The 26,629-nt window shown below is 38.7% G+C and overlaps 1 protein-coding gene across 2 annotated transcripts in view; it reads left to right on the top strand.

Annotated features, from left to right (window-relative positions):
• The window catches only part of PLXDC2 (plexin domain containing 2), a 251,285-nt gene that overhangs the window by 42,842 nt on the left and 181,814 nt on the right, over positions 1 to 26,629 (top strand). The gene's annotated exons all lie outside the window — the stretch shown is intronic.

Here is a 26,629-nt window from a genome sequence, read left to right as displayed (position 1 = left end):
CTCGATATGAAGAGGATAAATAAGAACTTCTAGCAAATATTTTATTTTATAATAAGGGGAAAAAATTGATCTTTTTTAATATTTGCTGGGAAAAAAAACCTACATTGTTTTGTAAACGCGTTAGTGACACTGGTCAGAGACAGAATTGTCAAAAGTCATCTGCACCTTGGTTAAAGAAAAATTTGGCCATCAGCAGTTGATAAACAACTGAGTTGTAGAAGGATGTGTTCATTCCAACCAGTAAATTATAAGCTTTGGTAGACCTGTGGTACAGCATTATAGTATATACACTGAGAAAGGCCTAAATTCATAGTTCACGTGTTTCCAAGGCAACAAATAATTGTTATTGCTGCATTTGGACTTACAGCTAGTTAAGAAAGCAGGAATTGTAAACATGAGCTGAATTACCCAGCATTTCTGCCAAGTTTAGTTATTCAGTAGACTGACAAATCTACAAAGGGGCAGATGAAACAAAAGATATTTTTTTTAGGGTTTTTATATATTCATTTTCCACTTCTATATGTGGTATGGAAAGTGTTACAAAAGGGAGAATTTGTTGCTTTCATTGATTTCTTGATCAATGGCTGCCAGTATGTGGCAGCTAAGAAAGAATGAAGTTTGAAGGACGTATCTTGCCCACAGGTTTCTTCTCTGCAGTGAGGCAGAATTCTCAGAACAAGATTAAAAATACAAATATCTAGATGCTGTGGAAAATAATAGAAATGTCAACTGTTGCATCAGATAGATTCAGAATACTTTCATTTTTTAAAATTTCATTTTCACTGAAGTCACCTCACCTATAGTTACAAAAAAACCCCTAAAAACCCAACCACTGAAAAAAATTAATTCTGTTGATAAGACTTCAAACTATGTATCTTGTCACATTTACAGGACTGTTGGGATTTTTAGAAGAAAAAATTCACAATCTTCTGTTGCAGAGGGTTTGAGAAAGGAGAGGTGCTATGCTGGGCTTTTCTTTTGAAGAGTAGTTTTGACTAGAATCTGATCCCTAGTTTATTCAGTTTAGGTGAAGTCCTGACAAGTTATGAGTGAGATGGAGAAGAAGGATAAATACCTGTAATTTTTGTTTCTCAGACCAACAGGTTGAACAGGTTGTGAGTGTGGAAGAGTCCGGAAGGATGTGCTGTCTGAACAGACTGCCCCGTTTCATGGAAAGCCAAACTGGTTCCCTCAGGCGTGCTTGGTTGCACAGTGCAGCAGTAAGCAAAAGTTCTTCTGGAATAATAGCAGGGCATCATTAAACCAGTTTATAAGTCTGGCTAACTTCTGCCTCCAGTGTGTTCCACTGAGAGCAGTGGCTGGAACCACTAGTTCAGAGATTGCCCTTCTTAGGTGAATTCTGACATCACCACGAGTAGTATCACTGCTTGCAGTTGCCCATGTGCCCAGCCAAGGAGCTTCTCAGTCTCTCTGACCTCTGCTCAGGTGCCCAAGGGTCACAGGCTCTCTGAGAGTCTTGCAGAAGTTTTAAGGGGAAGAACAAGGAGTAGAGTTAAAAACAATAATAGGAAAGTGCAGGAAGCAAGTGTGAACCTTCTAAATAACCAAATGGTTTCTAGCCTTTCTTTTTCTCTGAATAAACAAGCTCACAAACATATATAGTCCTTGTGGGAATGTGGCTAACTCCATCACTTCCAAGTTATTACCTGTAAATTTTTTACACAAAGATACTTACTTTCTGTGTTCTGTAATTTGTGAGAAAAAATCTGAGAGTGTAGTACAAGACAACCCAAAATTGGCCCTTGCTATAGGAAGTGGATTGGAAGAATCCAGGCTTTCTGAAGTTAATGACTAAATATTGAAAACAGAGCATGTTTAAAGCCACAGAAGCCTATCTTGAAAAAAAATCTGTCGTCATCCTGGAGTATGTACTTTTTTTCTTGCATCCTCAGTGGATCTTGAAAGAAGATGAAAAAATGCAGCCACAATATTGTGTGGGGAATAGTAGAAGGTTGTAAGTTTGGAAACCCTAGAGGCACTGTGCAAGCAATGCTGCAGATGGGATTAAGGTGGTGAGAGGTCTCAAGAAAGTGCATTTTTTGATGCTTTCGGAAGGAATGTGGAAAATGCACAAGAAACGTGTATGTTTGGTTTCTGGCAGCTGTGATTTGAAATTCAAAGTGTTTGAGGTGGAGAATTCTTGGCCAAACTAAATAGTGAAAAATAAGTGAAATGAGCACAGTAAAAACAATCAATAAATTCAGTACCTTCAGAGAGGGAGACCCATAATTAGTGCATATCCACCATGTGAACTTGACTCTGCATGGACAGCTAAAGCTGACACAAGAGATTCTGGGGAGCACTCTGGTGTCATGCATCCTGTTAATTCCCTTAGATTAATTTTTTCACCTTCTGCACCTTCATTGACCATATAATTTGCTCCGTCTGGCAAAGTCTTCACTGCTGATTATAGAGACTCTGAGCATGCTATTGTTTTGCTTTTTCCCTTGTACTTCACAGTTTAATGGCTTACTGCCAAATGCTACACCTAGAGGCAGAAAAATATGGATATTAACATGGCATAGACTGTGAAAATTAAAATCCATGACTGCTGTGTGGAATCTACCATAACATATTCAGAAGAATATGATAAATATTCTATGCTTTTCTGAATTTACCTTTTCGTGTGTACTTTGTTCTCATTGACATCAATAGAAATTATTCCTGTGGATATGGCAAAAACTATGCCAGAACTTTACTGGCTAAATTATGCAACTGAACATCTTGTTGAAGACATGTTATTTCAAACTTAACACTGATCACCCATCTTGAGTTGTAGACCAAGACATATGCGTCCATGGATGTTTAATGTTAAAAGAGCTTTACAGAAGTGTCATTTCTCAATCCCACCGTTAGATATATTTCAGATTGCTTCTGGCCCTATGATACCCAGCAGAGCCTTTATGTGGCCACAAGTTGCACAGCATTTGATTCAGAAAGGCAAGAGGAGGATACAGCCTGTGTGCAGCCCAAAGGCAACAAGCAGTTTGATGGCTGATGCTGCATCATGGTGTGCTGGGGGTTGGCTGGTTTGGGCAAGCTGCTGTGCTTTGTGTAACCCTGCAAACCTGGTCTCAGCAGCTCCCCCTTGATATTCTCAGTTGGTTCTGTGACTGATTGTTTATATTGCCAGCCATACACCAGGAAGGTACCTGCTTTGTAATCAGCACAAGAGAACTCTGGTTTGGAAGCCACAAGTCAACTATCTTGCGGAGTGCTCTGTTAAAGAACTTGTTGAAATAGCAGTGAGTAATAGGATTGAAGCATTGCAGTATTAATTCTTATTTCCAGCATTGCAAAAAGCAAAAGGACATAATTATTGTAATCCCATGGCATATCTTGTTTTTGTATCTCATTTCTTGTTATTGTGTAGTATAAAATGAAAAAAGTTTATTTTTAAAGATATTGCCACATTTTGCAATCAGATCATTTCAATGTGAAAAGGACATAAAATTGTGTTTTATTACTGTGTCATTTGCCATGGTTTTTGGTAGAAATTGTTAAATTTTTCAGGGAGTGTTGTCAACATACAGCTTAGCTAAGTCATGGATATTTCTTGCACAACACAGCACAAAATATAATCAAGTGAACACCTGACCTAAAACTAAGGCTTAACTTTCCTGCTTCAGGCCTATGTGTCACTATTCCTGAAGGCAGAGAATAGGCCAGATTTCTTTAGGTTATTTTTAGCTTCTCATTTGAAGCAGACTCTTGTTCTGTCATTAGTTGTTGTGAGCTTCTTAGCAGACCCATTGTTTTCATTCTGCTTTCTTATCTGAATAGCAATTATTTCTGTGAATAAGTATTTGTGGTAGTGAGCTCTTAATCAGTTGGGCATTTGCAAACTGTTAATAATGCACAGAATGTTCTGCATGCAGAAACACTGACATTTGCCCTCAGTGTCACTGTGAAACTCTTCCACCACAAGCAGGAGAGACAAAGTCCTGACTTCTGCAATTTCATTTACCCATTTTATATTTCAGAGATTTCTAAAGTGATTTACAATCAAAACAAACATTTCTTGAAGCCCTCCCTATATTGAAATGATTGCTTTGAGATATTAATAAATGAAAAAAGCAAAACTGGCTTTTGGGTTTCTCCAGCATCGTGTAGGAGTCATATCACTGCATCCTTTTTGTTTTCTATCAATTCTCTGATTGCCTTGGCTGGATGGAAGCTTTGAATGAGTGTAATCCATGGAAAATAACAAGTCCAGATGCAAATTGAAAGTTTCTGGTTTGCACTCATGTCTGGCCTGCTGTCTGCTCAGCTTCTTCTTTCAATATTGCTCTCTGTGGAATTGTGTTGCTTACAGTTCATTGGTAAATATATGGGATGATCAATGGTTTTACTTGTTGCTTTTAAATAACATGACAACTCATTTAGGAGTACAGATAGTTCAGACCTCTGAAACAGATGTATTTGAGTTATGAGAATGCTACCAGTCAGTGATCTATTAAAGGCATTAAGAGAATATTTAATTAAAGAATCAAGTAACTGAACTTTCAGATTATAATTAAGAATATCTGATTTATGATTGTTCACAGTATGAAATTTTATTGCTCCAGTTGTGATAAGTACAGGGAAATCTGACCTATTAATAAAAGAAGATTACGTTTCTGTCTACTCTAGAAGACAGGAGTGCTTCTTTCCTCCATTCTAACTCCCGGGCTCTCTGTACTTATATTGTCTCTGTACTTATATTGTATTGACATGGCTCTGGTTTACCCCAAAAAGAAATTGCTAGAATTTAATAATCATGATTTGATTTTACCCCCTCTGTATTTGTAGTAGTGCTAATTTTTATGGTTTTTATTTGAAAAGGAGTCAAATTCTCTGAAGGTGGTGAGAGGAAAGGTAAGCAAAAATGCTGCTATGTGGATGTGCTCAAGGTCTTGCATGAGTTGCCCCTCTGCATTGTAGCAAATACAAAAAGTTGGTCATATTGCAGTGAGGCAGTGAGGGGAATATCAGCATGTCTTCAAAAGCAATGCTGTAAAGAGGTGAATTGCATTTCTCTCCTCTGTTTTGTTTGTTTGTTTGTTTATTTTAAATAATTCTACTCATCTATCTGATGCAGTAGACAATAAAGACCCAGTAAAGAGGAGATTTTTAACACCATAAATTTATGGACTGCTATGTTTTTTCTAATGACTGCTGACTGATTGTGCAACTAATCTTATTTTACTGGTTTCCTTTTTTAATTATCTATTGAGAGCCACTTGGATGGAGTTCACAGAGCTTCAGACCCACAAACTACAAATTGCCAACTAAATACTTTAATTAGCTGAGCTAGAACTACCATAAAGTATCTACAGTGAGTTGGGTTCTCAATACTTTTTTATGAGAAATAGAAAAAAGCCTGGTACAAAATTCATGACATAATAGTAAATTTTATAAATTTTTCTCTGGAATATTTTAAGGACACCTAAGAGTGTGTTTTTGTATCCAGTCTACCTCTATTGGTGTAGTTATATTAGCAGACTAATCAGCATTTTTATGTTCTTAGAGAGATGTCCTTTATTACAAGGTGAAATGACACTAATCACAGATTATTGCAGTGGTTTTGGTTTGTGGAGAAGTCAAAATCTGGCATAAAGACACCATATTTCTCTTAACACACTGGTAATCTCTGGGGGTTTCAAAAATGCAAAGTTTATATTTTCAGTCTGAGCTGCCATTGTCTTATGGTAAGGAGAAAACTCCTTTTGCTGCCAACATTTAGTGTGGCAGGAGGAGTTCAGCTGTGCTTTTCATCTGGATTGTTGAGTTAGCTGCTGCTGGATACAGCTACATGTGTGCTTCTATGCTCATGGGACAAGCTGCACATAGTAAGCATTATACATGACTTTAAGATGAAATCTCACCTTAATGTCTGTCCAGTTCTGTCTTTTAAATAAAAAGGGATCATTTAATAAATGCCATTAAAAAGAAATTGCTAAAAAATTACTAAAGAAATCAATGTAAGTAAGGATGAGCACTCCTGTAATAGACTTAATGGTAGAATTCCTATGCTTTGTATATGTCAGTGCAACTTGATTCATAGCAGGTATCACTACTTGTTTACTGAGGATCACATGCTTTTTTTGCCTTCTGCCTAAGATGAGCAATGAGTTTATGCCAAAGCATTTAAAGTTTGGAGCAGGACCCTTCTCTGTTTTATTCTGTTCACAGGCTTCTCAGAGTGAGAGTACACTTCAGGGACGGCCATAGGGCAGTGCAAATTGATCTTATCACTTTAACCAAAATGTATAATGTGTGATAAAATGTATACAAAACTTCATTTAGTATTGAGAAAGACGTAGTTATAAGGGATAAAATGGTGAATGTCATTGTATCTTTCATACTAAAGAAAGAAAACCTAAGCAATTTGTTGCACCAGGGCTTGCTTTGGTCACAGACTACACCAGGGCAGCTAAATAGCCCTAGCATCCAAAAAGCATGGCTGTGCTCTCTACTCAGCCAATCCCACAGGCAAGGAGGACCTGGAGGTCTGCTGCACCACACAATAGGCAGTGGGAGGACAAAGTCCAGCTCCCTGTGGTTCTTGCCCTTTCTCCCAGTCATCCAAGCTGAACCCTTTGACTCCAGCAGCAGGCTTTTTATTACTGATAGAACAAAACTGAGTTTTGCCTTTATTGAGAGGAAGCCTTGATAGGTCCCTGAACCTACTGTGGGAACCAGTATCATGACAGGATGGCACCAAATCTGCAACTGGTGTATAGCTCAGATTACTTGAACACCTCTTAAAATAATGTATGACTTTATGACATTTTACCTTCCCCTTGTTTCTATGAATTACATACTAAGCTTTAAGGTAGGGAAGAATGGGTGGCTTTGAACATACCTGGGAGTCAGAACACCTCTGGAGATGTGCTTAGTCATATGTGCAGGCAAACATGTATGACCTGGGTGGAAGGGAGTGGTTTCTCCTTCTTTAGCCAGGGTTGTAGTAGTGCAGTTCTGTGGCTCTCGCACATTCTTGTCCTTCATTCTCTACCTAAAGCATAGGCTGTACAGGATTCTGTCAAACAGGAACTTACTGTGCACACTCTCACTAGAGATCCATAGTAGACAGGCTTATATATGGTCTGCTAATTTTATATGCAAGACAATCTCTCCAGTCAAAACAGTATTTGGGGGGTTCTTTTTGGGTGGATTTTTTTGAGGTGTTTTGGTGTTTTGTTGGGATTTTTTTAAAGTGCAGAGAGAAGTAATGACATTCTGTTTGTCCAGTGTATCAGACTGTGCTTTTGAGAAATTCTGATGTCTAGATGTTTACCTGAATTTAGTCAACAGAAGGGATATGGAACCAGGAGGAAGAGAGAGAGAAGAGTAGCTCTGGTGACAGTGACATGAAAATTCTGTTCAGTGGTCTTGTCAGGTCAGGCTCTGGGCCATGGAAATATCTGCTTCCTGAGCCTCTGCCTGTCACCTAGCTCTGGAAACTGCATAAGAGGTTGTGCATTAAATAATGTATGAGCTCTGTGCACTCACCAACATAAGTTGTCTCTCATAAGTACTTTAACTGTGTATTCAGAAATAAAGCATACTTGGGAATTAGGTAAATTTGCATTGGCTTTTCCTACCTTTCAAGAGCCATTTTTTATGAAGGTTTATTGCTAAAGAGCTTATTCTGGAAGAAGAAGAAGGAAATGGTGAAAAGAGGATGAGGGGAGTGGGATTGTTGAATTCCAAGAAAAAAGGACAAGGGAGGACCTCACATCTGTCTGCAGCTAAAAGTGAAAGATGATAGAACGAGTAGGAATGGACACAAGTCACAACAAAAGAAGTCTAGTTAGACTTTAGGGAAAAGAGGAATCATAAGATGAGACATGGTCTGAACAATGGATTAGACCACAAGACCTTCAGAGGTAATTAATTTCTGAATTACAATTCTAGGGCGTTTTTGATATGCTATGTCATGTACTGATGACCTGCTATATCTCTATAAAAAAACCACACTGGCTCCTATTTTTTTGTTTATAAGATATAATTCTTTTTAGTCTTTTATTCTTTCTGCTGTTTTTGGTGACTAGTATTTGTCTTTTTAAAATAAAAGGAAAAAAGTAAAGTTTGGTTTGTCCTGCTGTACCAATCCCACAATTGTGTTTTCTCACATAAAACAAATATAAATAGATCATGATTAGGCACAGATAAATTCTTCAGTACAGCAAGTCCACCAACTTCAATGTTACATAATATTCTTCTGCCAGGATTATTAGATTGCACACATGTGGCTCACTGAGTTATGGTTGTTGATGGAGTTTGTCTGACAAATGTCCTGGCCACTATCCACATTCCTCCTGTTCTGAAAAACAGAGGACATGAGTCTGCAAGTCTGGTGAGCCAAGTGCTTTCGTAACCTTTACATTTATTTTCATGTCTTTATTTTGGAAAAATATCTTCAAACTGAACTTTCTGGTTTTACAGACAGACTTATTTATGCTAAAATCCAAATATGAAATATTCAATACTTCCTTTTTATTTCCCCAAAATTACTTGGAAGAAATATGACAAAAATTTTGGAGGAAATAAACAAAATTGAGTTTGAGAGCTCAATTGGGTAAATTACTATTCTCAATACCAGCTTGAAAACTCAGCTGTGTTAAATCTTTGTCTCAAATGTGATTTTAATTTAAAAAGGAAGAACAGAAAACATGGAAAGAGAAAAACAAATTTTTGGCAGGAACATGACTAGACAGTCACTGGGATAGAAAAAAATGGGAGTTCACTGTCTCTAAAGTATGTCATGATCTCTCAAATGTCACTGATTTCCTCACTGTGGAGTTAACTCTGCACAGAGGTCAAAACTGCTCTGGAAAACTCCCCAAAGAATAATGAATAACCTGTTTGAAGGAGTTTGCGTATGTGTGTGGGCTACAAAAAAGGGTAAAAAGGTTCAGGTTCATGTGCTTTTCCTGACAGTTGCTTTGTTGGGAGCTAAGTTCTGTCTTGGAGTCTGCACAGACATTTTTCCTGCTATGCAGAGAGGAGAAAGGGTTTTGATACCTCACAAATCCTGTTTGTTTTTGTGGATCATGAGCTCCCTGTATTGTCTGAGTGCGGAGGAAGGTCTTATACTGCCTCTGATCAGAGGTAGATGCTGAAAACCAGGAGACAGTATCATACAGTAAAATTTGTGGCATTGAATCAGTCCAGTGTTCAGTTTTTCTAGATTTTTACTCTACTGGTGTTTTGTAGCAGCTGCTTCAGATGTGAAGCCCATTAGGATGCACCTTACAGACCTGTTTTTTATAATTTTAAAATTAGCTGAGGTTGCTTGGTTTGGATTTTTTTTTCCCGAAATCATATATCATTCATTACTTTTTAAGTCTTTAGTGCCTATTTTAATATGTTGTTTTAATGCCTGAAATACCCACTCTCTGCTTGAAAAACCTACAAATCTGTGTTTTGTATATGTTATGTATGTGTTTTGTTCTCTTGGCTAATGAAAGTGGAAACGTACCTTGCTAATTAGTAGTTGTTCTGAATAATAATTTTTACAATATATACCTACCTGTTTCTGCCAAAAGAAGTGTGCTTTAGGATACAACATAGGATCCTTTAAAGAAAGTTAATGCACAAATGAAAATGTGAAAGTTAGTGTTTCAAGATCCCACTGTGACAGGTTTTTCTAAACTCCGTATGATTTTTTTGGGGCTTGTTTTTAAACTCTCATCTGTTGAGTCCTTAGTTGTAAAATTTCTGTATTGATTTGTCCTCTCTTTTACTAAAATGTATTCCCAAATGTATTCACTTTGCTGCTGCCTATAGGTTGGATTACATCACTGAGTCTTTGTGAGACCTGGATTTTTTTATATCAGGAAATTATTGAAAAAACTGCAGAAATGACATATAATCATAACTGTCCCTTATAGTTTAGTTTACCTTATCGTGTCTTTGTTTATGTCCTTCATCAAAGTTCCATATTTATCCATTTGCATGCTGATCTAAGAGGTGCAGAGAATCTATCTCTTCCAATGTGGTTTTACAATAACCTGTAGTCCTAATTAAAATATTTTTTTCATGCTGGCACCCTTTTTAGGCTATACTAAAACTGTCCTGGAGGCCAAATTATTATTTATTTTCATGCTAAAGAAAGCTTTCCTGTCTTTGCCCTTTATTTCCTGCCTCTTAGCCATCATCACACTTTTTGGAAGGCAGCTCCTATGAGCAGCAAATGTGTTAACAGGAACTGAAAGGATTTATACAAGAGTGTAAGAACAAAATACTTTGAATTGCCTTTTGGTAGGCAAAAGAAAGAGGTAGCTTTTTATAACCACAGTTAGACAACTCTGACAGGGCATATGTCATTTTGAAATAGAGTTAAAGCTGAAACTGCTATAGGCAAAAAACAAACAAGGCATTTGAGGGTCTAACATTATTCCAGCTCAGCTTATGCTCTTTCATGTCTAATTGCATAATTAAAGTTTACTGTACATTTTAAAGACATAGACTCTGAATCATTCAAGCTAAAGCAATGTATGATGTTGTGGTGCTCCCTGCATTTTTCCAGTCTAAGTGGAATTCATTAATGTGCCTAGTCAAGCAAATGCAATGATCTTTTGTGCCATTTGCTCTTGTTCCTTCCTGATTTTCTCAACTCACTAGCATCTTTGTGGGGGCTAACAGCTTTGCAAGTGGATAACGAGTTACTTTTTCCTGAGGTATTGAAAACAGGAATAATATTGATTCACAATAGAGATTATTTTGGCATTTAGCAGAAAACAGCAGATTTACATTTTTCAAATACAGATCCCTGATTTGTCGATTTATCTTGACCACTGAAGCGTGTTATAGTCTTAACTCACTATTGAACTTCCAGATAGTTCTTCAGCAGCATTAAAACCTTGTTTATGTTCAACAAATTATTTCAGCATTAATTAAACTGTTAATCAGTAAGTCAGTTCCCACCATCTTTCACTTTATTTCATTTTCCTTTTTTTTTTCATTTTCCTTTTCATTTTTCTCTTTCCTCTCTTAACTTTTCCCCTCTTTCATGAAAGAGAACACAAAAGCTACACAGCTGCTTTGAAATTTGCATGCTTTTGTTTGTAGTGAACCCATTATTTCAATATTGATTATATATTACTACAACCAAGTAGCTATCCTGAGTGGTAGGGAAGTATTTTTGTAGCCTGTCAATGAACTTAGCAGTTTTTGGTATTCTGTGATAAATCATGATGGCTCCATGGCATATTACAAATGAGAGTTACAATCAGATTTCTCTTTTTCTGGGTTCTAGTGATTTTTTAGGTGCTTTGTTTGAGGTCATCATAGACAGAGTTCAGATTGAAGCTTGGCTGTAATCAGAGTAATAAATATTTTGTTGAAATTCATTAAAAGTGTCAGCAGCTGTTTTGGATGATACACTTCAAAGAGAAATAGCAGCAGATTCTTTCTTCCTCATTAGTCCATCAGGTGTACCCTAACCAAGAGGGGAAGGGAGCATAAAAAAACCCAATGTCATTAAAATCAGTCATGGAGGTAAAGTGTTTCAAACAAATCAGTAATAAAACTATATTTGACTTCTACAGGGCCCATCTGGTACCTGTAAAAGCAAAATCCCATTCTGAGTTTTCTTTAGAGGTGATGGATGGTTTGTTGCAGTGGAGCCTGTTCAGAGAAGATCACATTCCTTGCTTTTCCCTAGGAATTTCCCAAGGATTGTATGCAGCATTAGATCATGCTGTCTGCATTGCCTGCTTATTCCTCCAAGCTTGCCTGGAGGACTGGGACTCTGCTCCAGAGTAAAGCAGAAGGTTGCAGCCTGAAGAACAGAGCAGTAAGTGGGGCAAGGCTGGCACATGAACCTGGTCATAGGAGCAATGTGCCACCACAGTACTTCAGTAATGGTAATGGTTAGGTTGGGTTTTGTGCATAGTGGTATTTGCACTCGCTTGCAGCTTTTCTGTACTCCACAGACTCTCATCCCATTGCTATCAGGCCATGTGAAACAGAACATGGGTTTGCACATTGTTTATCCTCTCATCTTCTTCCAAGGGGTGGTGAGGGAAAGTACCAGGTGACTGCAGAGCACTGCCTTGTTTTCACAGGGATGTTTGCCATGGAGATTCCATAGGGACAGCATCTTCCCTCACTGCACAGTTTATACAGCCCTGTGAGGAAAAGGGGAAAAGCAACAGAGAAATGGCCTATGTATAGACAGGTTAGGCAGGAGGTGGTGGTCATTGTCATAGTCATTCATGCTGCTTTGGACTAGGCTCTCACAAAGTTTCTCACCTGGACACCTCATCTACTCTTACAGTCCAGATGTTTTATCTTTGCTGTGCCAGTGTATGACCTGCAGTTCTTGTGATACCAAGCCTGCTTCTTACCTGTTTATTTTATTTCTTTAGAAGCAAGACATAGGCTATGAAAAAGAGAGAGATACAGAAAACAGAGGCTTAAGTTGGTGCCACAGGTGCAAAGGAGAATTTTTGCCTGTTGCAAACCTTAAATTGTTGGGAGAAATCAGTTGCTGTTAGACCAATTTGTAAAAATATATTTTCTGCCTTACCTAGACAAATCTTTATTTTTCCAGCTTCATCACTACAAGACTAATTTTTTAGTGCTGTCCCTATTTTTCTCCCAGCCCAATTTTCAAGTACCAGAATGAACAATTTTTCACTTTGAAAAGTATACAAACTTTTGGAACTGGAGAGGAAAATGAGCGCTTCTGATCCCTGGCGTCTCCTTGCATCGCCCCTGTCACTGGCTTTGCCAGAGGAACCCAGGTTTGTGCTTTCATTTGCCTGGGATGTGCTCCCAGCTCCAGCCTAAGGTGTGCCTATCCAGTCCTCTACATTTCTTATAAACAGAAATAACTCCTATGTAACATTGTAAGTCAGTACTTTTCATTTCTATTTAAACCTTCAGTCACACAAGCAAAAATGAAACAGGATAATCATTCTCAATTTCCATTTTTAGGTATAGTGGTCATGTGTCTTGTAGATCAGTGAAAAAGAGTAGCATTTCCAGTGTGCAGTACAAATAAAATTGAAAAGCCTAAGTCCCATTACTGCAATTGGTGTGGCTGGCTTTCTCCACACTGAAAATATATATATTGCATGCATCTCAGATCCACTTAATTGCTGCTTACAATTGAATTTTTCTCATTGATCAAACTCTAGTTCTGCCCACCACAGTGCAATCCTGGCTGTTACCAGACATCAGAAAGAGCAAGATGCCTTCAAAATGAAGGTTCACTTCTAGGAAATCCAAGCTTGTGCTTAGATATATTGAAGCAATATTACTGGCAGCTGTAAAATACTCTTGTTTTAAATCCCAGTATGAAATTCCTTGCTGTTAAAATATTACAGTAAATGAACATGAAATCTCTTTTTATGTTCTCTGTGTAATTTTGAATTTACACATGCTCAGGTTTTTTCAATTGTGAAAGACACCTCTTAGCGGCTAAGAGGAAGTAATGATATTGCAAATTTCTATTTCTTAATGCCAGCGTGGCCAAAGGGCCCCTTTGTCTGTGTCTCGTGTCAGGATTGTTCTGTGTAGCTGTTTTGAAGGTGCAGCTCTGGTTTATCTTCTGCCCTAAGGAACTGGTCTTTAACTTCTTCTCTATGGAAAGCAAAAATCCTGTTTCTGGTGTGACTGACAAATGCAATCATATCTTGCTAGTCACACTGATATAGGCTTTCAAGGGGTTTGACAGGGAGGATTGATTTAGCACAGTGTCTGTGGAAGTGTTTTTTACAACAAGTATAGATTTTTGCAGGAGCCCAGGTGTTCCCGTAGCTTAAAATTAAGGATGAATTCCTACTCGTTCTTATCCTTATGCTATTCTATCTACAGGAGGATTATGTGCTCTTTCAAGGGCAAGCACACATTAAAAGAAAGTATTTGATCTTGAACAGACCTTCTGCATTGGAAACCAAAATAATCATGATGGCTCTGCTGCCAAAGCCCAGCTAAACTTTCCGAGGCATTATGGTAGTAGTGCACTGGAACCACTTTCTTAGGGAAAGCTTGTTTTGGCCAAAGAGAGCCTGCATGGCAGCAAGTAAAATAGCAGCCTGTGTCATTTAATTCTACTGTATGACTTTGTTTTGGATTTCACGATGTCTTTATTGACTTATCTGGATAGCAATTATGTCATGTGCCAGGATGGTATTGTGTACATAAGAATCATTCTCAAATACAATTCAGAGCACACAGACTTGTTCCAAAGATCTGAGCATGTTCCTGAATACATTAGTGCAATCTAATTGCAAAATGCATTAACAAATCTGTAGTTTCTTTTAACTTTAAGCCCTCTAGGACTGTGAAAATCTGTAACAGTGAAATAGTTGTGACAACATTCCTATCCACATGTTAGCAAAGTCTCAGTAACAGCATAACCCAAAAGAAGAATTGCTTACACTAATGTACCATAACTATTAAAAAGAGAAAGGGAAAAGTAACAATAATTGAGAGGCCAGAGAGAGAAAATTCATTAGTCAGAGCAGAATAAATGTTCAGTTAATATCAGTCTGCCAGGATGGGAAAAGCTCTAAACCTAAATCCACATAATTCTCTCAGATCTCATCTACAAATTCACATTAGTCATGAATACCAAATACACTGATTAAAAAAGTACATGTCTAAGCTAAGTAGGCTAAAATATATATTAAAAAAATATTAGAAAGAGCATGTACTGGTATTTGTGATTACATGGTTTCTGTACCAAGCAACCAAAACAAAACAGGTAAAAAAAGCAAAAACTGCAGAAATTGTGTCTTAATTGCTAGCAGGCATTTTTTACGTGATTCTTTGGAGAACAGATGGTATCCCTGTTATTTGTAAATTGGTTGCAGTACTGCAGAAATTAATACAACTCTGCAAGATATTGCCTTTTAAGCTGCACTCTTCCTTTGCATCAGATTTGTGCACTGTAACGTCCATAGCCAGACATTTTCTGATTTTATTTATTTTGAATGGATTCTTTTGTTTTCTCTAAGTTTTGGGCTTTTTAATGTTCTTTTTTTCTCCTAGATTGGAAATGCTTGTTCAAAGGATCAGGGTCCTGCCAGGACTGGTGATATGTAACAAAAGTGAGCTTCAGGTTAATCTTCATTCTTCTGGACTTTTTTTCCCAGCGTATTCAGAAATTCCACTTCATACTGAAAACAAAAGGGAATATTTTAGAAGCATTTTTTAAAAAAAATATTACATGACCAGAGTGACATACTACATTATATTATTTGAAAAGAGGGATAATGTTCTAATACATATTAGTACATAAGTGAAACTATAATGGAACTTCCTGGAAATTCAGAAAGCATTTTTGCTTGTATAACTTTATTTCTTTTTTTTTTTCCAAATACAAACTTTTTTTTTTCCTCAACTTCTTCACTAAATTTAAGAAAAATATGACATTATGATGGATTTCAATCTGAAATATATAAACTTCAAAAAAAAATCAGCACCTCCAAATATCACTAAATACAAGGTAATACAAAAAGAATCTAGTTAGAAAATGAGGTGGTAATCACACTAGGTTGGTTTTAGAGCTTTGGTGGTGGCCGGTGGAATATAATTTCTAGTGTGGTAAGGAGACTTGGAGACCAAACACCAAATGCCAATGCATGAACCATCTGAAAGGGACTAGAAATAATGTGCATCAATAGAAGCCATCACACTCTCCCTCTGGAAATAATACTGATATGGTTGGCAATATTGACAAGGTGATGCTTCTTGCAGTGAGAAACTTGATCTGCTTACCTTATTAATGAAAAAGCAAAAGGGTGACATTCTGTATTTCACAGAAATCCTGGTGAAAGTATTTATTCTAGAAGAGAACCACCTAATTTAGCAGAAAGACATAAAGAGTCCTAATGGCTGAAGGACTCAATCTTACATATTTAGACTTGAAATGAGACTTGATTTTAAAATCATTAGAACAGAAGAGAAAAAGATAATATCTTGCACAGGTATTTGGTATATTCCTTCATGCAAAATATCTAGAGTGGTTAGCCTGTCTGTCTGAATGCTGTTGGCATTCAGCTAACTGGAGGTTGTAGTCTTGATCCAGATATGGAGATGTGTGTCTGCACACTGAGCTAACACTGGTCCTCTGCCAGTTTATCCCAGCATCCAGAATATCCATTCCTGGACCTGCACACCTTTTATAGTTTGAAAACTTATGGAGAATGTAGGGTCAGCACAAGTCAAGGGCTCAAAGTTCTCTTTGTTTTAAGGACAGCATAAAGGCAAACCATGCTTAAACTTGGTGACAGACACAAACGACCCACTGAAAAGTGCTCCAGAGCAGCTTTTTAACTTGTGTGGCCAGTTCTGGATCTACTTAAGTGTGAATCTGAGAAGGCTATATTCAGCCAACAAAAATGGAAAAAGAGCACCTGCATGTTGGGTGATCCCTGAGGAGTGATGTATGGATCTTCGCCTCTCATTGCTGCCTTCCAGAAGTGCCCCCAGGCCCAGGCTGTCTGTGGGGAGCTCTGAGGGCATTAACTCCATGTGGAAACCACAGGTGCATGGTCCTGTTTCATGCACTCACCTGCAGGGTTGTGCAGTGCCCTGTGCCAGGGCCAGGCAGGGGATGCCATTGCAGGTGAGGGTGGCTGAGGCTGCCCTGCCATCCTGCCACCAGTCTGGCTCTCCCAGACTGCTGAATGGGCAGGAGGACTCAGCTCACACAGCACCTGAGCAGCTATTTGTTTGTGTAAACCCCTCCTTTGCTTTTTTGTTCTTTTGCCCTTCCACACCAAAGCTGCACTTTTGCCTGAGAAGGTGATTTGTGGAGCTTTTTATTCTCTTTAGCATCTTCAAATACTGTAAAGGAATACATTAACTGATTGTTAGAGAATATCATTGAATGAATGAATGAATGAATGAATGAATGAATGAATGAATGAATGAATGAAAGCGCTGTTATCATTTTAATTGCATTTTGATCAAGGCAGCATCAAATGCTGTTGTGTTCCCCATTCACTCATAAGGGGTATTTTGCTGTTGTCTGTGTGCAGGGCACTTGATGGTAAGCATTGCTGTAGAAACTTGCATGAAACATGGAGGGAGGTATGGCTGGCTGTGGAGAGAGAAAAGCTTCGAAATGTGTGCATTTGTCTTGAAAGCACATTGTAAATGCAACTCTTAATGTGAATTTCTGCCTTAGAAAGGAGCTAGGTTGGGGTTCTTTTTCTTCAGTAGAGTTTTTCCTTGTACTTTTCTATCGCTAACTGCAGGGAACAATCCCCCTCCTGGAATCATGAGAAGTGACGTCAAAAATTGCTCTGGTCTATAATACTTTGAAGTAAAGGCAGGTAATTTTGAGTTATTTAGTCATTTCCTATGTCAATAAAAGGAAAGGTGGGATAACTGCACCTAGATATTACCAAGTACTGAATATGCCAAGAAGTTCTGACAATGAATGAAACGTGACAGTAGCCCAAACCAGTCTGATCTTGCATTTCACTAAATTACATGGCAACTGCCAACTGCAATGGTCCTGGATGGTTGCCATCATAAACCAAAGTACAGTACCTGTTTACTTGAATGTGTAAATCTTCATATTCACATATATGTCACAGCAACATGCAGCTAAATTGACTTTAAAATTATCATTTTCATACATGGCCTGGGAGCATTTTATAAAGGACTTTATGCTGTCCATCCTCTTCCGATGCAGTGAACTGGGAGGGAATACCATTCTCTGCAGCTGCTAGTTTTACACCAGCCATGAATGCAGAGCTTTTTTTTTTGGTAAATGTGAAATATTTTATTCTGGAGTCAGGGTGGAAGCAATAGGGAGGAGAGTCTCAAAGAAATCAGTAATTGAATTAATAAAACTATAATAAGAGGAAAGATGTATCTTGGTTCTGATTGATTTTCACACATCCCTTTCAGTCACAGAAAAATGTAATGTTCCAGTTTGTTCTGCAAATATTGTCAAGATCATTATTTTACACCTTTTAACTTATTACAATGCTATCATGCAGTGGATTTTTAATTAAAAAATAAAAGGCAAGACAGCTTTTTTTTTTAATTTGGATTACTCAGTTTACATTTCAATCTGTTTTATGGGTTCCTTGTTGAGCCTTTAATTGCATGTCTCTTACACCCTCTGCATCTACCCTTTGGCATGGTTTGAAATGAGAGAGTAGAACTGTCTCATTCAAATTCAGCAGACTTTTCTATCTAAAAATTCCCACACACCTTTTTTTTTTTGCAATCCAGTTATACAGGAGCAGAGAAACAATGCTTGCAACAACAGAGGGAGCATTCATGAAAAAATGAAACTAGGCACCAATTGCCGGAGATAGAGCCTACAACAAGCCACTTTAAGTTATATGCTTCTCACTGATTTAACTCCCGAAGGAGAGAAGAACTCACAATTAAACTGCATGAAAATTGGAGGTTCTGTGTCGTATGTGGTCTCAGAGTTATGTAGCAACATTTACCTCCCTGCTGAGTTTTCACTTTCAAGCAGTTTAGCTGTACGTGTGTGTCTAGTTTATTCCTTATTTTATTTTTTTCTTGCCTGTTTTTCTTTCCCCAACCCTATTCCCCAGGATGTTATTTTTGGTAGCGGGATGCAGGGTTTGTGTGAATGACTCCACAGGGGTTCTCCTGCTCTGTATTCTGCAGGGGTTCTCCTTGAAACCCCTTAAAGCCTGCTGGCAGCAAGCAGAGACAGCTGACATGTGACCTCACAACAGCTTTCCTCCGGCGCAGCACAACACCCTCTGGAATATTGTTACTAATTCTTATTTGTTAAACCCTGACACTGTGCCAGACAGAAATACCAAGCCAGTTCTGGTTTCAGAGATCTGTAGTCTAGAGAGACATAGAAGGGTAAATGCATGGGGAGGCTGAAGCAAAGAAATTTGTATGTAGGTGAGATTTGTGTGTTTACTGCATAAAACACTGTCAGAGCCCCCTGACCACAAAATCAAACTTTTATAGCAGGTGACTTGCAGTAGATTTAGCAGCAGTGCTTTTGTACCTAAATAAGAATGTTAATAATCCAGAGGAAGAATCTGGATGAGAAGGAGCTTAGCAGCAATAAGACCATGGTTTGATGAGCTGGCAAGTGCTCTCCTAATAAGTTCAAATCAACTGACTACAACAGCACAGTTTTCATCTTGTTTAAATGGTGGTGACCTCCTGTGTCTGCTGGGGCTACTTTGATTTACATGACACCAAAAGCTGACATCTTGGGATTTTACAAATCTTTCGTTTTGAATGTTAATTAGCCAGCATTACCGTATTTCCTTTCAGAAATGACTGTAAACTCTTTTTATAAGTCTGCAATATATATTTATTACTTTCCATGCAAACTATTTACAGGTACCTATGGAATGAGCGCTATTAATCCTTTATAAAAATAGGAATGTTTGCTGCATTTTCTTGTAAATTATTTGTCCTGTCCAGTTGTCTACTCACTCTATATCTGCTCTGTTTATATGCTTCCTACTCCCATTTTCAGGGAGTTTCTCACTGCCTTGCAGAAATGAGGTAAGTAGCTTGACAAATGTTTTTCCTATGCAGTTCATTCTTTTTCTCCCTTCTCCAGGAGGGAGATTGTTTATCCAACAGTGTAGTACTTTTAAGATGGTTTTGTAAATTATATATGCACCACATATATGCTATAAAATACTCTGTTAACAAGATTAACGAGTGTCTACAGCACTTAGAAATAAAAAAAGACAGTGAGGTTTTTAGCTCCCACTGAAGATTGTCCTGGTCTGAAAATTTTCTTCTGCACAACTGAGCTTTATTCGGTTGTGATAAACTCTTCTTCTGTCTGTAGCTACAGCAGCCTTGTTATGGAAGGAGATCATTAGCTTTCTTGGCTGAAAGAAATAGCACAGGGAAGTTGAGATGGCATTTTAAAGTTTGTCACTGTAGAAGCAAAGATCACTATCACTCTTGGCTTTGAATTCCTTGCCAGTTGATTGCTTCAATTGCTCCATATAGGCCAGCTGTCAAGAAACAAAGTTGGGTCATCATTTGGGAAGAAAAGAAGACATCAATACATAAGAATTTTTTATCTATTTAGGCAAATACCTAAACATGATTCATTCATTGTTCATTACTTTGTAGTTCTATATGTCCTTAGGAGATTATAATTTGTGTATCACTTCTGTTTTCCTAATATTGAGAATATTTGAGGTATATAGGATTTGTAGTTTTATGTCCCATTCTTCATGGGACATAAAAAACATCTTTAGGAAAGCTGCAAAATTCCAATTCTATAGCATCAAAATTTCTGACATTTTTTTCATGCTCTTGGTAAACTATATGTGATTTTTTTTCCTGTGCTACAAGAAGTGCTGATTTTAATCATTATAGCATTTTTCCCAATGTTTGTTCATTATGAATGCATTCAAGACCCTGTGAAGTAAAAGAAAGGGAAAAAAAGTCAGTTTACATTAACAAGCAGAAGAGAATTTACCTTAACTAATTTCTACATTAGAATTTTTCCAGTAATTTTTACATTTGTTTCAGAGATTACCGTTTAGTCTGTAGAGCAGGGACCACAGTAAGTCTGTTACACCTGATGCCAGTAGTTCATGCAGAATGAATAGACTGTGATGGATTGCTTCCTTTCAACAATTGAAGTAAACAGATGGAAATTTTTACCTTGAGACCTAATAAGAGATGATGAATGAGAACTTCTGTGGAAATGGAAGTAAGGTGTACTTTCCTAGGGCATAGCAAAGTGCTGAGCGATCCCTGGGAATATGATGAAAAGCAGGCAAGCAACTCCATGGAATATATGTTTTTCCAAGTAGAGAAAATGAGGCACTCACTGAAGCATGACTTCATAGAATCCTAGAATATCCTTAGTTGGAAGGGACTCACAAGGATCATCAAGTACATTGGTCTACAAAGTGATGACAACTGGGCTAAAAGAAATCTCTCTTTAATCCAGTTTTTCTCTTTTACTCTCTTTGTAAGACTGAAAAGAGAGCAGCTCTTTCAAATTTCAAACTTAATTTAGATAGAAAGATGTGGTGGTATTCTTAGGTTTACAGACACTTTCTCTTCTGTGAGGAAATGATTATCTAAAATGCAGTTTCAGGCATTGAATTTCTTCTCGTGCAAGCTGGGACACCATGACATTTTAATTTTAGGCTCTGATAACCAGTATGTTGCAGTTCTCATATCCACTGAATTATTTGTTAGATTTAGGGTCTGGCCTAAGTTTGACAAATTGTTCCCAGTTACAATCTCACCACCACAAAACAAGACAACCAGCATGGTCGGGCCTGCTCCTTGCTAAGGGCACCTGACCATCTTTTTCTGCTTATTAGAACTGAGTCTTCTATCCCTGTGCTGGAAGCCTGTTAATGGAGGTTACAAGAATTTTCACACATTCAGAACTCCCACCACAGATACTATTAAATTAACTTAAACACTTGTTAATAAGAGCTAAAGGTAAAACACAGAGAAATACACCAAATTGCTTGGAGTGATATAAAAGGCTTAGTGCATCCCTACAATGCCCCAGTTTAGATGGAATTTACTCAGTTAAATCAATAGCCTGCAGTCTATGTTTACAAAAATGGCAATCTCCATTTAATGAATGAAATTGTCTTTGTTTTACACAGCAACAGTCAGACACACTGTGCACAATTAAATTACTTCTTTAGAGTTGTCTCTCTCTCTTTCCCTTCCTTCTATTCCCAGCACTTTTTCTTATTTTCCTGTAAAATTCAATGAAAAGAATTCTGAGTCTTTGCAGCATATGCTCAGTAAGAGCAGTGAGGTTCTCAGTCCCTCTTGGAATGCACTGCAAAGACTGCAAAAGAGAACTTTCACTTCTCCCTTTGGTATGTTTGATTGCCTGTGCTTTACCCCAAAACAGAAAAAAACACTGCTGATGGATAGGCTGCATTCATTTGCACATATGACATTTGTAACAGCATTTTAAGCAGATGTATTCAGCATGAAGCTCCCTCAATTAATGTATCTGAAATCACCAGTTTTACTGCAGCATTCAAAACGTGTATTTATTTAAAGATGTCATAACTTGATGATACAGCTCTAACTGCATCAGTGTGTTAGACATGTACACATGCCTGCCTCCTGAAAGTCAAACCTGGAACACTTTCAGGTGTTCATATTGATCTGTCCTGCATCTTTTTTCTCTACTATTGAATCCAAGGGTGCTGAATTTTTCTAAATCAGTGTTTTTACAACCAGTTTTAGGCCTGTAGAGTTAATGAAAATTGGATTTGTTTGATCTGTTTTGCTGACTAAAAAGAGGTAGATGGGAGAGATGGGCAGGAAGAAGATTTGCTATTTAAAATCATCTCTACTCCATCTCAGGATGTACAGCTGACTGTCTTGGTGCTGTGATGGTTCTCTATCAAGGTAGTTTTTGTACAGGTTTAACCAAAGTCAAAAATTAAGAGACTGTCAGTAGTTGAGGAAAGGAGCACTAACAGGATCCCTCAATCTGCCTCAGGAGGTGCTGGCTGCAATGCACCACACCTGAAATGTGTCCACCCTGATGCACCCAGCATGAGGGACAAACAAGGGGAATCCAGGCTTTGGCCCAGTCCCAGAGGTTTGGCATCGCTGGCAGAAGTGAAACCTGGTGGGATGGGTCCTGTGCCTGGAGTACCCTGTTGGATGGTTACAGGCTCTTCAGGAGGGACAGGCAGGGCAGGAGAGGTGGAGGGGTGGCACTGTGTGGAATAGAAGGGGTAGGATGTATGGAGCTCACAGCTGGCAATGGCACAGGTGAAAGCCTCTAGATAAGAATCAAGGGAAAAACAAATAATGCAGATTGCATCATGGGAGTCCACTACAGACCTTTGGGACAAGACAATGATGAATTGTTCTTTGAGGAACAAAGAGACTCTTCCAAGTCAACTGCCCTTGTCCTTATGGGACACTTCAGCTTGCCAGAAATTAACTGGGAAAATCACACAGCTGGTACAACCTGGGCCAGAAGATCTCTAAAAACCTGAATGACAACTTTATGGAACAGGTTCTAAGGGAGCCAGCTTGGAAAGATGCCCTCCTTGATCTCCTGATTGTCAACAGGGTGGATCTTGTGAGCAAGTGGAGATTGGAAGCCGTCTTGGCCACAGTGACCACAAAGTGATCAAGTTTAAAATCTCTGTTTACCAGAATGAAAAATGCAAAAACCTTGAATCTGGACCTGAGGAGGGCAGACCTCAGCCTGCTCAGAGAATTAGGGAGTAAGATCCCTGGGAACATGTTTTTGAATTTGCTGGGGTCCATCAGTGCTGGTCACTTTTTAAACATCACCCTCTGAGTGCACAAGAGCAGGCAATTCCCAAATTGCCAGAAGTCAAGCAATTGAGACAGAAGGCCATCTTGTCAGAACAGAAATCTTCCCTTGGAAATTAGGAGGAAAAAAAAAGGTGGGAGAATAATTAACTCTCAGCTGACCCTGAAATTATGTGGAATCCTCTGCTCCTTCTGGATCCTTACAGGGCCTAATGAGATTCATACAGGAATCCTCAGAGAGTTGGACAATGTTATTGCAAAATCTCTCTCAATGATTTTGAGCAGTCTTGGGAATCCAGAGAGGTCCCAACTGACACTGAAGGTGGTGTAAGCTGTCTGAACTGTCAAGAAAGGCAAGAAGGAGGACCCAATAAACTACAGGCCTATCAGTCTCACTTCAGTGCCTGGTAAAGTTATGGAGAAGATTATTCTGGGAGGTATTGAAAAATACCTTAAAGACAGCACAGTCATTGGTCACACCCAGCACAGCTTCATGAGAGGAAAGTCCTGCTCATCAAACCTGATTTCTTTTTGTGACAAGGTAACCCCTGGGGTTGATCAAGGTGAGCCAGCTGATACAATGAGTTCTTTAGATTTCAGTAAAGCTTTCAATGCTGTCTCTCTCAGAGTCCTTCTGCGCAAGATGTCCAGCTGGATAAACTCATCATGTGAGCAGCTGGCTCATGGGTTGGGCACAAAGGGTTAGAGTGAATGGGGTGACCTCAGATTCGTGACCTGTCACTGGGGGGTTCCACAGGGCTCCATGCTCAGCCCTGTGCTCTTCAACAGCTTCATCAATGACTTGGACCCAGGACTGGAAGCGCCACTAAGCAAGTTCACAGACGATACAAAACTGGCCCGAGCTGTTTACTCCCTCAAAGACAGAAAGGCCCTGCAGAGACACCTCTATAAATCAGAGGGCTGGGCAATCACCAACCATTGAAGCTCAACATGGGAAAGTGCTGGATTCTGCACCTGGGATGGGGTAACCCTGGGTGTACAGACAGACTGGGGAATGAGAGGCTGGAGAGCAGTGCCATGGAAAGGGACCTGGGGATCCTGGTCCATGAGCCAGCAGTGCCCTGGCAGCCAGGGGGACATCAGGCACAGCATGGCCAGCTGGGCAAGGGAGGAGATTGTCCAGCTCTACTCTGGGGCGGACTCACCTCAAGTGCTGGGGGCAGTTTTGAGTGCCACAGTGTAAGAAAAATATCAACCTGTCAGAGTGTCCAAAGGAGGGTCGCAAGGACGGTTAAGGGTTAAAGGGAAGCCGTGTGAGGAGTGGCTGAGGTCACTTGATTTGTTCAGCCTGGAGAAGAAGAGACTGACTGGAGACCTCATGGCAATCCACAACTTCCTCATGAGGGAAGAGGAGGGTCAGGCACTGATCTCTTCTCTGTGCTGACCAGTGACAGGACCTGAGGGAATGGCCTGAGGTTGTATCAGGTGAGGTTTAGGCTGGATATTAGGGGAAGGTTCTTCACCCAGAGAGAAGATGGTTGAGCACTGGAGTAGCTCCCCAGGGAAGTGGTCACAGCACCAAGCGTGACGGAATTCTAGAAGCATTTGGACAATGCTGTCAGACACGTGATTGATTCTTGGGGCTGTCACCTGTGCAGGACTAAGAACTGGCCTCTGAGCTTTGTGGTTCACTTTCAGCTCAACATATTCTGTGAAAGTAATACTGGGTCTTGTGCTGAGTTTACAGAACCTTGATTAATGTGACATGCAGATGAAGATGGTTGATAGTAATAACATAATCTCATTTTTTGAACATTTTTGCATATCTTCAAAGAATGTTTTTATCCTGTTTTTACTTTTATTCAGGCTATAAACATATGTCACATTTTTACTACATAAACAAAGGAGAACCCAATTTCAGATGTCAAAATTGATTTCATAAATAATAAAGAAAAAGAAAAGAAAAAAAAGTGAAATTAATCTTCCTGAGCAGAGCCAATTTGTTATTTCACTACTTTCCACTTTGATAGTCCATCAGCCATACTTATACTGAATAAACACCTTGTAGTCCTGTGAAAATAAGGAGGCACCATCATATACTTGATCTGAAAAATGTATGCAACTCCAAGGAGGAGGATGATCCATTGAGTGTAATACTAGACAAGGGCTTGGCTTAACTGTGTGATTTACTCTGTTCCTTTTTCACTGTCTGATGTTTGCCAGATTATTGTAGTCAAAATCAGCAAATCTATATAACTTGGGTGCATAAATCTATTGCTAGGTATGAGTCTGACTTACTTTTTGGGAGTCATGAATGTAGCTGCCTGTGGAGCTGGGTTAGCCTGAGTCTAATTGGTTAATTACCTAGGCTCTCCTTGTAACCAGTGGAGACAGGTTTGAGTCAGTCCAGTCTAAAGAAGGTGTGTGAAATGCTGGAACAAATGAATTTCTGGGTCTGCTGGTGTGTTGTCTTTCAACAGTGTAGGAACTGAAGCATGTAATTTGGACTAAGTATAATTAGTAACTTTGAGATACAGAAGTTAATTGAAGTAAATCCATCTGGTTTCATTCTTCTCTATGGTCAGGACAGTAGATGGATACTGAGAAAATAAAAGCACTAGGAACTGTTCAGTGCTTATGTCAATGACTGAGACTTACTGCTGGTTTTGTCATTCACACTGCTGTGAAGTCTGAACCCCTGTATGTCTTTTTAACCAAATGTAATGCATAAAATTCAGTATGCCTGATTTTCAAGAACATATTTTAAAAACATTTTTATTTTGATGTGTTTTGTTTTGTTTTGTCATTTTGGTTTTGTGGTTTTGGGGGTTGTGTGTGTGTGTGTGTGGGTTTGGGTTTGGTTTGGGGGTTTTTTTGTGTTAGGTAATTCTATCCTATAGGGAAATGCTAGAGAGCTGCCTCAGGCTATATGTCATTCTCTGAAACCAGGGAATGTTTTGGGAGGCTGAATCAAAGAAAATCCAGTAATTATATTTTTCTTCAAAATTTTAAATTTTTTTTAGACATACGCTCTAATTAATTAAACTTGCTTTGAGAGGAGTATCAGCATACAGAATTTTTCCTTCATGATTGTCTGTTATGACATTTATCTTATGTTTCATGTGCTTTCTTAAGTTGTCTTCAGGTTTTTGTTTGATGCAAGAGGCTGGCAGAGTACATCAACTGTACAGGAGTGAGGTCAACTAGTACATACATTATTATTAGATGCTTCATTTAAAATGACATTGGTGATTCTAGCTTTAGGATATATAAAATATTCCCATCACATTTATGTTACATTACATTAGATCTAAATTGCAGTATTTTCCATTGCTCATAGAATCCTAGAATGTCTTGGGTTGGAAGGGACTTTAAAACTTACCTAATTCTACCCACCTGCCATGGGCAGGGATGC

This window comes from Taeniopygia guttata, chromosome 2, assembly GCF_048771995.1.
Source record: "Taeniopygia guttata chromosome 2, bTaeGut7.mat, whole genome shotgun sequence".
NCBI lineage: Eukaryota > Metazoa > Chordata > Aves > Passeriformes > Estrildidae > Taeniopygia > Taeniopygia guttata.
The sequence above is the reverse complement of the archived record's forward strand: the minus strand, read 5'-3'. Positions and strand labels throughout refer to the sequence as shown.